Source organism: Hemitrygon akajei, chromosome 6 (assembly GCF_048418815.1).
Source record: "Hemitrygon akajei chromosome 6, sHemAka1.3, whole genome shotgun sequence".
In the NCBI taxonomy this organism is placed as follows: domain Eukaryota; kingdom Metazoa; phylum Chordata; class Chondrichthyes; order Myliobatiformes; family Dasyatidae; genus Hemitrygon; species Hemitrygon akajei.
The window spans coordinates 176,500,465-176,512,610 of record NC_133129.1 but is presented as its reverse complement, the minus strand read 5'-3'; the positions used below and the strand labels follow the sequence as shown (position 1 = coordinate 176,512,610).

The 12,146-nt window shown below is 39.6% G+C and overlaps 1 protein-coding gene across 6 annotated transcripts in view; it reads right to left on the bottom strand.

Annotated features, from left to right (window-relative positions):
- The window catches only part of LOC140729710 (transmembrane protein 263-like), a 298,254-nt gene that overhangs the window by 197,941 nt on the left and 88,167 nt on the right, over positions 1 to 12,146 (bottom strand). The window lies entirely within an intron of this gene.

Here is a 12,146-nt window from a genome sequence, read left to right as displayed (position 1 = left end):
TTCGTTGTTTTGATAACTCCCGGCTTCTGTCAAAGTGGGTGGGTCAGCATGTTCACAATGGCTTAACAACATCATGGCCTGCTTGGACCTCGAAAAAATTCATTATTCAGTTCTTAATTCGGATCTAAAGTTCCATAAGGTCTGGGGACCTTTTATCGAGTACTTTCATAACCTTCCTCTTGACTAGGGTTTTTTTTTCTTTTCGGTCCCTTGCTTTCAGCTCCTTATTTTTTCTGGTAGTAGGCATTATTATCCTCTGTTGCTAAGTGTATTCACAGTCTGGGAGTTTGATTGTCCTGATTTATACTCTCTACATTGTGTTGTGGTTGGTCTGGAGTTGTTTTTTTTTTGTGTTGTGGGGCTTGGGGAGGATACTAAGTTTACTTGTCTTCAATTTAGGTGCTTTTTTGTCAAATTCTCTTCCTTTGTAGCATATTGTCATTGTATGCTTAATTTTGCACTGTATTAATGGTCCTCATTGGGATTTGGGGTTTTTAATTTGTAAAATGTATAGAAAAACTAAAAAAAATTTTTTTTTAAAAAAGTACATACTGTTTATTAGCAAGCTTGCGTGCTCAGTTGAACTACAGGGCTCCAGTCACAGAGCCTGGGAAAATCTGCAACCCAAGTGAGCCCAGAATACTATTTGGAGTTGCTGATGTACTTTGTTATCACATACATATTCTGATTGTTGCTAGGTATCCTTGGCAGCTTTCCCATGCAACAAGTCAGTTAGGTTTTAGCCCTTTTAATTCTGCATATAATTCCTCATTCCCTCCTTTTGTCATTCCATGACAACTAGGATTATCAACGTCGGGGTTGTTGTACATGTTAATTTTCACACTTGGGATAAGCCAAAGGGCTTTCCACATCATCGTAGTCTACATCATCGTAGTCTCCATCCTCGTTATTTGCACCTCGGTCTCTCTGAGGTCCCCTTTCTTCTAGGTGGACTCTTTGTATAAATATCCCTGTGGGTGTAGGGCAAAAGCACCTGCTGACAAGGGGCCATAAACATCGGAAAAGTGCAATAAGCATGAGTACTCCTGCAATGCTGGTAGCATAATGTAGCAGTATACAGCTCCATCCTGCAAAGATGTCGGCCCCGATTTTCCGGATTTCATTTACCTCCTTTTGAATGTGAATGGAGAGAGAGGTAATGTTCTCTGATTCATCTGGGATGTAGGTGCAGCACTCTTGTCCTACAACGGCACATGCACCTCCTTTTTCAGCCAGAACAAAACCAAGGGCCATTCCGTTCCCTGGACGCCATCCATGGTCTTAGTGGTACTACTGGCCATCTCCTCTAAAACTGTGGTCAGGTTGATGATTTCCCTCGAATTGCAGTCCGCCCCATAGAAGGGGAAAACCATCATCCAGAAGTGCTCCGGTTGTGAGATTCCTCACTTTTGCCGTAGGAGGGAAGGGTGCTGGTCCAGGGTTTTCAGCATTTGCATGTGGAGTACAGGGTAGGCCAGGAAGCAGCATCCCATCCAATTTCTGCTCCCTTGTTGGATGTCCTATCAGCTAGCTGTCTCTCCTGAGAGAAACCAGTAGGCCCTTTTCCCCACAAACCCATTGAGTTCCATTCAGGAGGTGCAGTGGTTCCACTGTTGTCCACATGGCACAAGTGCTATTGCCCAGAAAGTAAGTCCCCTTACCTTTGAAATGACAGTAGCAGATAGCATTTGTTGGTTTGTCAGATCTGACAATGGTGGAAGGCCATGATGTCTGACCTCCCCATGTATGGCTTCTTCCGGGGGGGCCAATGTACCAACCATCAAAACAGTAGTACCCACAGTCTCCAGTCACATCACAGGTGCAATTTTGAGCCTCACCAGTCTGACTGTCATTAGAAAAGCCCCAGACTGACCTTTGTTCACTGCTGTTCAGCAGAATGGGTATTAGGAGAGCTCCTATCTTCCCATGGGGAGGAATCGCTGCACACACCCAGCAGACAGATGAGTTAGCTTTCCTAGCATAACTCTAGCAAAGTGACAGGAAGGTTACTACAATACAAATGCTTAAGATTACAAGTATGATAGCTCAGTCATGAATGCACACGTTTGATGTGTCCTAGATATGTCCATTTTGGAAGTCCTTGTAACTTGACTGCCGTTGGAGTGGTCCTTTCCAATGAGGCTCAAGCTTCTTTCTAAGATGGTTCTTTATGAGAACAAAGTCTCCTTGGCGAACTCGATGTTCATTTTCCAGTTCCTCTCCTTCCCGGTGGGCCTCCTTCAACTCTGAATGCAAGACCTAGACAGATTTGGTTAGTGCCAGGACATACACTATAATTTCATTCAACATTTGATTTAGGTCCATCTCAGGTAATTCGGGGTTGGCAAAGCAGCCTTCCAGGGAGTTTTTAACAGTCTGTCATATACTATTTCAGCTGTTGACAGACCATGTTTGGTCTGATAATAAGTTCTCATCTGGAACAAGACTATCGGTAGCATCTTGAGCCAATTTTGACCAGTTTCTTGTCCTAATTTAGCTAATTTTTTTCAGCATCCCATTAGCTCTTTCAATCAGGCTGCAGCCTGCTGTCTGTGGGTGCAATAGAGTATCTGTTTAATACCCAGAGCCTGGCATAGTTGGGTATTAATCTTACCCACAAAATGAGGGCTGTTGTCGGCTACAACTTGCTCCAGTACCCTGAATCTGAGAATGATTTCTTTCAACAAAATACGCACCATGATATCGGCTTTGTTATCTGTGGTGGGATATGCTTCAATCCATTTCCTAAAAACATCAAGAATTACAAGATAATACTTATAACAGTGCAGGTGCAGTAATTCGATAAAATCAAGTTGTGGTTGGCAGAAAGGGTATCTTGGCTACAGGGTATATCCCTTTGGGCATGGGGTGCCTTTTCCTGGATTATGTTCTTGGCATATCAGACATCGTCTAGCAACATTCTCTGCCACTTTCTCCAGGTCCAGGCTCTACCATGATTCCAAACAGTGCCTTACCATTCCCTCCTTGCCAAGGTGAGTATTGGTATGTATAAAATCTACAATATAGCCCAGTATAGCTTCAGGAGCACAGACCTGACGGGCAGGAGTAAGCCAGAGGTCCTCGGTCAGTGAGTAAGATCATCCAGCTGATTCCCAGGTGGCTTTCTTTTTTTCAGAGGCGTCCCTCTGTAAAACATACACGTTCTCAATTCCAGGCATACCATTTGATTCGGAAACGGGGGATTCAATTTTTCACTGGCAATTCGTCATTTGGGGAGCAACCAGTTCTCCGATAAGGGCAGCTTGTTCCACAGCTGAGTCAACTCCGTTGTCTCCACAGTCAATCTCAGTAGTACCTTAGTGTGTGCAGAGCATTTAATACTGGCCAATTGTGAAGGAAGACAGATGGCAGACAAAAGGTTGTCGATGTAAACTTTATTAGTGAGGAAGTGACAAAGGAGCTTTCCAAAGTTGGCCGAAGTCATGAGCAACTCCAAAGGCGTATCTAGAGTCTGTAGAAATATTGGCCGATTTCCCAGTGGCTAGGAAGCATGCTCTAGTGAGTGCAAATGTTCAGCTTGCTGCATTAATTGAGAAGAAAGGAAGCAGACTCCACGGTTTCTATATCAGAAACAATAGCATAGCCTGCACAGCGCTGGCCTTGGTTCCCTATAAAGGAGCACCAATCTACATAGAAGACTAAGTCCGGGTTAGCGAGGAGGACGTCAGTCATGTCAAGCTGGACTTCTGTCAATTGGTAATTTATTGCTGCACAATCATGGGGTGGTGAATCTAGACGCTCAGGTGAGCATTCTCTGGGTTCATAGTAGAACAGGGGAAACACGGAGAAGGGGGTTCTGTAGGAGAAGGACCTCATATCTAGTGCGGCCGAAATTGACAAGGCCCAGGAATTTACGCATCTGAGTCGGCATTGTGTATTAACAATGGGGGTTAATTAGCACAGGTCAAGGGCTGAATCTGGTACCTTCTGGTCTATTAAGATCTGTATTACATTGGTGCCACACTTGATAACAAAACCTTTTAAAAACAAATAAATCTTTCTTTCTGACAAACTAACATACTAGATTTATTAAAAAGTATAATGTAGTGTCCTAATATTTGTTCAGACTTGAACAAAATCAAAAATCAACCTTTCCTCACAAGGAAAGCAAACAAATATTAAAATATAGAAGATTGCTCTAGCCACCCACTGAACTGTCATGTACTAAAATTTAAATGAAATTTTCCCTTCAGATGGCCTCTGTGGTCTTCAGTTTGAAAGACTTAACTATGACATTTCTGACAAGGCCACAGATTGTTGATATAGCTACAATGATAAATAATAAGCGTCTTTATCTGATTTACAGCTTTCCTAGAAATACTTTGTTTTTGTGAACTACTAATTTTAAATGGTTTTCTGAAGCTAGAGTGGACTCTGACCAGTTCATATTGTTGACCTTAATCTTGTCGGCCACCTTGCTGGGCAAAGCTTCGAGGAGGAGAACACAGTACTGTGGAGACTGGTTCCCTGCTGCGTACAGCGGATCTCCCAATCGTGCAGAATAAATAGCATTAAAGTGTTCTAGGAAATCATCAGGGGGTTCACCTTTCCTGGGTTTACACTCTAAGATCTTAGTTACATCTATTAAGGAGGCCAGAGTGTGGGATAAGGTGACCAATATATTTTCAATCATCAGCAGTTTGGTTTGCCTGGTCGCGATTAACTAGTTGTAGTGCCATGTTCGAGCCGAGTGGTGAATCATGTCTCATCAGTAGGAGTAAGAGTGGCCATAGCCAGAGGGAACAAATCTCAGGAGTTAGAGAATAAATAGGACAGTTCTTAAATAATTACAGAACCCTTGAGATTAGATCTTTTTTGTCAGGGGTGGCATTCAGTATACCACTGAGTTCGGAAGGGGTCCAGGGCTTATGGATTTGCATACTAAGTGCTTATCCCGCCACTCCAGCTTGTGGGTTAGGAATGGTCCTCATGGGCAATTGATACTGAGTCTGTATCAGTGCTGGTAAAACCAATGGCCCTTGTTCAGGGGTCCAGTCCGGGAGAGGTCCAGTCTGACTGTGCGTGCGGGCAGAAATGAGTATTGGGCTTCCCAACTGTTCTGGAGGAACTACATCGGTTGGTGGCTATGCAATGACTGTCGAGTTGGCAATTGAGGCACCAGGGCGAGAACCATATGGGGTGGGGAACTTGACTGTGATAGAACAGGTGCCGATGCAGCTGTGGATAGTACGGCGGGATTATTAGGTTGCCTTACCCATTCCCAATAGTCATCAGTATCGTTTGGGGAATCGGTCAGTATGTCAGGATAGAGGCAATGTACCCCAAAATTATTTTTATTTTCCGTTTCCCTTTATTCGTTCTTCCATAGCCAGTATGTATTGTCTCTGATACAATTTCTTTCCCCATCTCCTTTGTCTGTTTCTGTCCCTTATCCCATTCTTTACAAATCACCCTCAACTCTTGCAAACTCTTAGGATTGCCTCTTTTGTCACACATGTTTATCCAACTTCACTTAGCGTTATCAATCCAACAATTTAATTTATGTCTGTCTTCTTTTATTTCTGCCTCTTGTCGCCATAGGTCAATCAGGTGACCATACTCTTTCGCTGCCTTCCGTTTCCATATTAAATTTAAATTAAATGTACCTCCTACAGGCCAACTGTCTTTTCCCAAATGTTTAGACAATTGGAATGACATTTGTCTCAGTTTCTTTTCATTGTCTGTCCATTATTTTCTATAAAGGGCTACTCCTCTCCTCTTTATCTAAGTGCACACCCATTGTATTGCGAGGGATTCGAATGGCCCATCTTGATTTACTATTCCAGGGGACTCAAACCACCCATCTTAATTTACTATTCCGGGGGACTCAAACCACCCGTCTTGACTTAATATTCCCTTTGGGTCCCGTCAGTGGATTTTCCCTGCTAAAATGAGGGAACAAACGTAGTCATCAGAGAGCAGAGAGGAACCAAGGTTAAAGCTTACCTTCTGGGCCCAATCATCTCTGATTCACCACAACTGTCCGTCCGTCCGCTTATTCAGTTTTGGGGAGGGGTCTACCATATACTGGGACTCTGCTCGCAGCACCAAGATATCAATCTGCCTCTCTACCAGAGGCCTTCAGGTTCAGACCCAGGGAATAACTGTCAAACACAGTTTACTTAAAAGTACATACTGCTAATTAGCAAGCTTGCAAGCTCAGTTGAGCTAGAGGTCCAGTCACAGAGCCTGGGAAAATCTGCAACCCAGTATACTATATAGAGCCCAGAATACTGTTTACATTATTCTGTTTACTGTTATTATACTTATTATACTGTTTACAATGCTGATATACATTGTTATCATATACATATTCTGATTGTTGCTAAGCATCCTTGGCAGCTTTCCCATGCAATAAACACTTCTTTGGTCATTAGTTTTCTCTGCAACATTATTAGCCAAGCTGCAAATAAGCCCTTAGTTAGGTTTTAGGCCTTTGTATTCTGCATATAATTCCTCATTTGTGTGCTGATCAAACAGGTCATTTTGGTCTATAATATTGACTTGTGAATTGTGGGTGATGGATGAAATGCAAAAAGCCAAAAGCCAGAATTGGAAAGGTACACATCAGATTCATTGAGATATCATCTGGTTCAAGGAATTACAAAGCTTGATTTAACTATATAAATCTGTTCCTTTTTCTGAGCAAAGAGTATGGAACTCTAAAAGGATGAAAGGGAAAGTAGACAAGGGACTTTTTATACAAGATTAAATGTCCAAAATTTGAAGAAAAGTGAAATATCTTTACACAGATTTGCAAAGCTCCCAAAGGAAGCTGAATTAATGGATGGGGGGGGGGGGGGACAGAAAATGGAATGACATTAACTAATGTGAAGAAGATCACTTGTTCTGAAGTTAAATGCTTTTACATACTTCGCTGGTTTGGATGGTATGTTTCTGCATTTTAACTTCTATGTATTTCTCTCAATATCAGTATATAAGATGTCATTTAGGGATGTCATCACAGATTAGCTTTGTACTCTATCAAAATGAAGTTTTAGAGGCACATGCAGAAACAGCCAATTCTCCATCAGCCAAATCATGTCCTTTAAGTTTGATCTATCAAAGACCAAAATTAGACAGAATAATAATAAAAACTTCTAATAAAATGGCATCACTTACAAAAGTTCACATTTTGTATTTTACAGTATATCAGTTAATCTTATGAGTCTGACATATCAATTTTCTACACCAATGTAATTTCTGTTTCACATTGGTAATAATTCTATAAACTGACCAATCAAATTTTTATTTCATTAGTTTCAATAATTGTTTGATTCCCTATTGTTCACCTCTATGCTTATTTTACATGATAATTAACATAATTCAGTAATCTTAGCATGCTGGAAGCCAATAGTGACCCATTTTGTAGGAGGTATTGATACATGAAAGAAGGTTGTCTATGCTTCGGGGACAGAAAAGATTGCCAGTACATGGAAGCATGAAGGGAGTTTAATAAAGGTTGGTAAGTGAAAGGTAGAACCAAATGGGGAGGGGATGATGGGCAGATGGAACCAGAGTCTACCAACTTCAGTTAAACTTAAAAACAATTTGCAGGCATAAAATCTAGCTGTGCAAATATTTAAATCAGAAATATTTTACAAGATGACAGCAAAATATAAGAAAATTTCCCCTGGATCAGAAGCAATTTGACTCTAATTCACTGAGCTGACAACAGGTGGAGGATGGCAGCATCACAGTACACACCGCTTATTAGATATACGACAGTTTTCAAAGGCCAGTGATACTCATTTTAAAGTAGTTATACTGTGAAAGCCACTATTTTCTAGAAGATAATTATATCACAAACAAGAAACTAAGGCATGCAATAAATTCCCATGTTGATCTGACAAGGTCGGTAGACAAGAGATCATCCATCCCTGCTCAGAAGAATACACGTAATTGATGCCAAAGTTAAGAAGCATGTAGAAAGGATACTGTTACCTAGCAACTCTTAATGTAGCTGCATTAGAATTACTATAGCAAGCATCATGTGCCAAAACTGTAAACTACATCTAATAAGGTCACCACAAATTATTTCACAATCTTAAAAGATTGTGGCAATTATTTAACAGCTGTTGATTACATTAAACTCTTTTTAAACTATTTTAGCAAGATAAATAGCTAGTTTCAAGAAACAGTTACACCAGCCTTAGCACATCTCCAAGTAAACAGATTTTTTAATAACGTTTATAATGAGCAGATTGCAAAGTATCTCAGAGTTTCAAATTGAAAACATGAGGGAAAATTGGTTTCAGAAAAACCAGACAAATGCTACAATAGAAAGAAATACAGAATAAAGACATTCATTTTTGCACTAAACATCATATTAATGAATACCATGCTGTTCACTTTAAATTAGATCCCAATTCACTTAACAAAAATCAACCAATTCTATTTATTTTTACTTAAAAAATAAGCAGTTTAGTCATGCCTTGGGTATCAGAAATGAATACAAGGACGGTGATTACAAAAATAAAGATTTGGAATTATTGGTTAGAACAATTGTTACCTCTGAGGTGAAATATTTGTTCGAGATATTTACATATTTCCTGAAAAATATTCCATAGTTGAAATGTACATTAACTTATTGCATCTCCTTCAGCATCATAATAGGTGTATTATTATATGACCAAAACAATAGAAAACCACAGAGGAGAAAAACATTGCTCAGGAGCTACAGGAATAGGTATATTTTACATCAAAACGAATATTGGCATGAAGGAAAGTCAGCAGATTTTGCTTTTTAAAAAAGTCAAAATTTTTCTGATTTAACTGGTAGATCTGTTAAAAAGACAATTGTCTTTTAATCATCTTTCAATTGTTTCAATTGTTGCTATATGTAATAAAGTCTGGAAAATATAATGCAATCATACTCGTAATCAATCATTTCTTTATTTTCTCCATGTCTTTTTGCAATTTCCTCATTAGATCATCAAATACATAACCTATCATAGGTAGTGAAACCATTTCTACCTTTTCTATCCCCCATGCATCAAAATGTCTCTGACATTCCAAATATTACTTCATTTTGGACTATAATCACTGGCCAATTAAGCTCCACTGCAAATCTCCAATTAGTAATTTTGTGAAAGTATGCTTTTGTATTGGTCATGCTTACAAAATTCCAAACCAAGTGGTACAAAAAATGTACAAGTTTACCAATTCATCGAGATAGAAGAGATGCATTCTGATACCTTTATTCTGAATAAGTTTGCTTTGATTATAGTGATCTATTTTAAATAGCCAAATCTGCAGGAATATACAGCAAATTTTAGGGGTTTTTTTGGAATTCAGATTAATTTTTTTTAAATAAAAAAGCAACAGTATTATCTTGTAATTTAATGCCAAACTGTGCAGAATTGATCTACTCTGGATTGACATTAGGTTCAAGTAGAAGGAAAATATTGTCTAGAGGTCTTCCCCAACAAATGCCTAAGTTATGTACACACAATGAGCATCTGGGAGACAGGAAGATGGATTTGACGGCTGCAGGGAACTTCTGCTGGGTAGGAACTCAGTTGGAGGCTACAAGTCCAATTTACAAACTGTCCAGATTACGAACACTTCACAAAACTCGACCATAACCTGGAGAGGAACTGTATATTCTGAACTTACTGAGAATGTTAAAAAGTACAATGTAAAATTAGCACAAAATCAAAAACTGAATGAAGTGAGTGATACCTTTTCAGGATTAAACAATACTATCAATATCTCCCAGTATTGCTAGAACAAATATAAGACCCTATCAAGGCACTTAACAAGAAAAAAATTAGCAGTAACTAAGACACCAAAGTAATTACAGAGGCAAATGAGCTAAACTTTCTTCAGAAGTAGTTTTCTGTTGTTACTTTTACCATCCCACTGTTATCAGACTTTTGAATGTTCCTCATACGATAAAGGTGAACTTTTGATCTATCTACTTTGTAGTAGCTGTTCTCCTGTATTTCTCTTCCTTCTCTGTCACACTACATAATCCCAGTGTTTTGTTTTCCCTTTATACTACCCCAATGTACTTAGACATGGAATGATCTGTCTAGGTGTCGTGCAAACATGTTTTTCACTGTATTTCAGTACAAGGAACAATAATAAAGTTTAAGTCCACTTAATTGTTATTTAACTATACCCAAATACCTATGAATATGGCCAAATGAAACAGTATTACTCTGGGGCTAAGCTACAAAACACAGTATAAACAGTGCAAGGCACACAGAGCACGGATAAGATGGCAGTAAAATACAGTCATACAAAAAATACCGGTATATAGTCCTAGTTCCTGAGTCCATGAATATTGCAGTACTCTGCAGTCAAATGCAATACAGGTTACCTTCTGCTGGGTGAACTTGGGGGGGGGGGGGGGGGGGGGGGGAAGGAATAGCACTGCTCCACACCACCTCCGGCGATCCTATGAAGTACCCTACTCTGACATCTCTCCCTTGTCGGCAACAAACAGCGACACCACGGCTTAAGCACTAGTCCTCTCTATGACCCAGGCCATGCAGGTCCCCAGCTGTCTGCCCCAACTTTCGCCAATAACCAATAAACAAATTACCAACCAATTATTAAACCTTACATGAGAACAGAGGTTAAGTTGAAAAGGTTTAAGAAGGTAAAAGCATAACTACCTATATTGTTAAAAAATTTTAAAAATCATCCCAAATAAAAAATATCATGCCTTATTTCTCTGCATATGGACTATTAAGGCATAAGCATTGGCTGCCTACTCTGCCTGAGGTCTTTTAACCCAATACTATTTCCTTGTACTAACCCTTAATATCCAAAAACCTATCAATCTACATCATGAAGATACTCAGTTACTAAACCTCCATAGCCCACTTTGATAAGAGAAAAAAACATTCACTATCTTCTGCATGAAGAAATGATTTCTCATCCTAGTCCTGAATATCTACTTCTTGCTTTTAAATTGTTACCCTTGTTTCTATAAACCCTCTCCAAAAAACTTTTAATCACTGCAACAATTCTGTCAAGCACCATTAAAAATTTATGTCTTTCAATGTTATCATCTCTCATTCTTTTAAGTTCTGAGGAATATTCCACCAACCTGCTTAATGTCTCCTCAGGTAGCCTTATCTCATAAATGAATTTGGTAAATCTTCATCACAATTGCAAATACACCGTTCTCTCATGAGGAGCACAAATGTACAAACAATGCTTCATGTGTGGTTTCACTGGGGCCCGACAAAATTTCAGTAAGACATATCTAAATCCTTGAGCAATAAAGGCAACATGCAGTTTGCTACCTAATTGTTTGTTTCACTTAAATGTTGACTTTCAGTGATTTGTGTATGAAGATACCCAGTCCCTCTGAAAATTAGCACTTTTAAATCGCCCATCATTTGAGAACTACATTGTCTATTTTTTCTACCAAAATGGATGACTTCACATTTTTCACACCCTATTCCATCTGCCATGACTTTGTCACTTATATCTCCTTGAAGCTCCTCTGTATTCTCCTCACATCTTTTCATAGGCTTAAGTATCTCTATTAGATTGCTTTTCAGCCTACCTTTCTTAAAAGAATGAAGAGCTTAACAAATAATTCTTGATCAAAAAGCTATAAAACTTGGGCCTCTGTACCTCCTCTACAACTGGATCCTGAACTTTCTAAACAGAAGACGACAATCTTTGTGGATTGGAAATAACATCTCCACCTTGCTGACAATCAACACTGGTGCACCACAGCGATGTGTGCTTAGCCCACTGCTCTGCTCTACTCACCTCCTATGACTGTGTGGCAAGGCACAGCTCAAATGCCACCCTTAAATTTGGTGATGATACAACCATATGTTGGCAGAATCTCAGATGGTGACAAAGGGAGTACAGAAGCGAGATACACCAGTTGGTTGTGGTGTCACAACAACAACCTTACACTCAACGTTAGCAAGACCAAAGAGCTAACTGAGGACTTCCAAAAGGGGAAGATGAGGGACATAGTGAGGGATCAGAAGTGCAGACAGTGAGCAATTTCAAGTTCCCGGATGTCAATATCTCTGAGGACCTAACCTGGATGCAACATATTGATGAAGCCATAAAGGCAAGACAGTGGCTATACTTCATTAGGAGTATGAGGAGATTTAGTTTGTAACAAAAAACATTCAGGAATG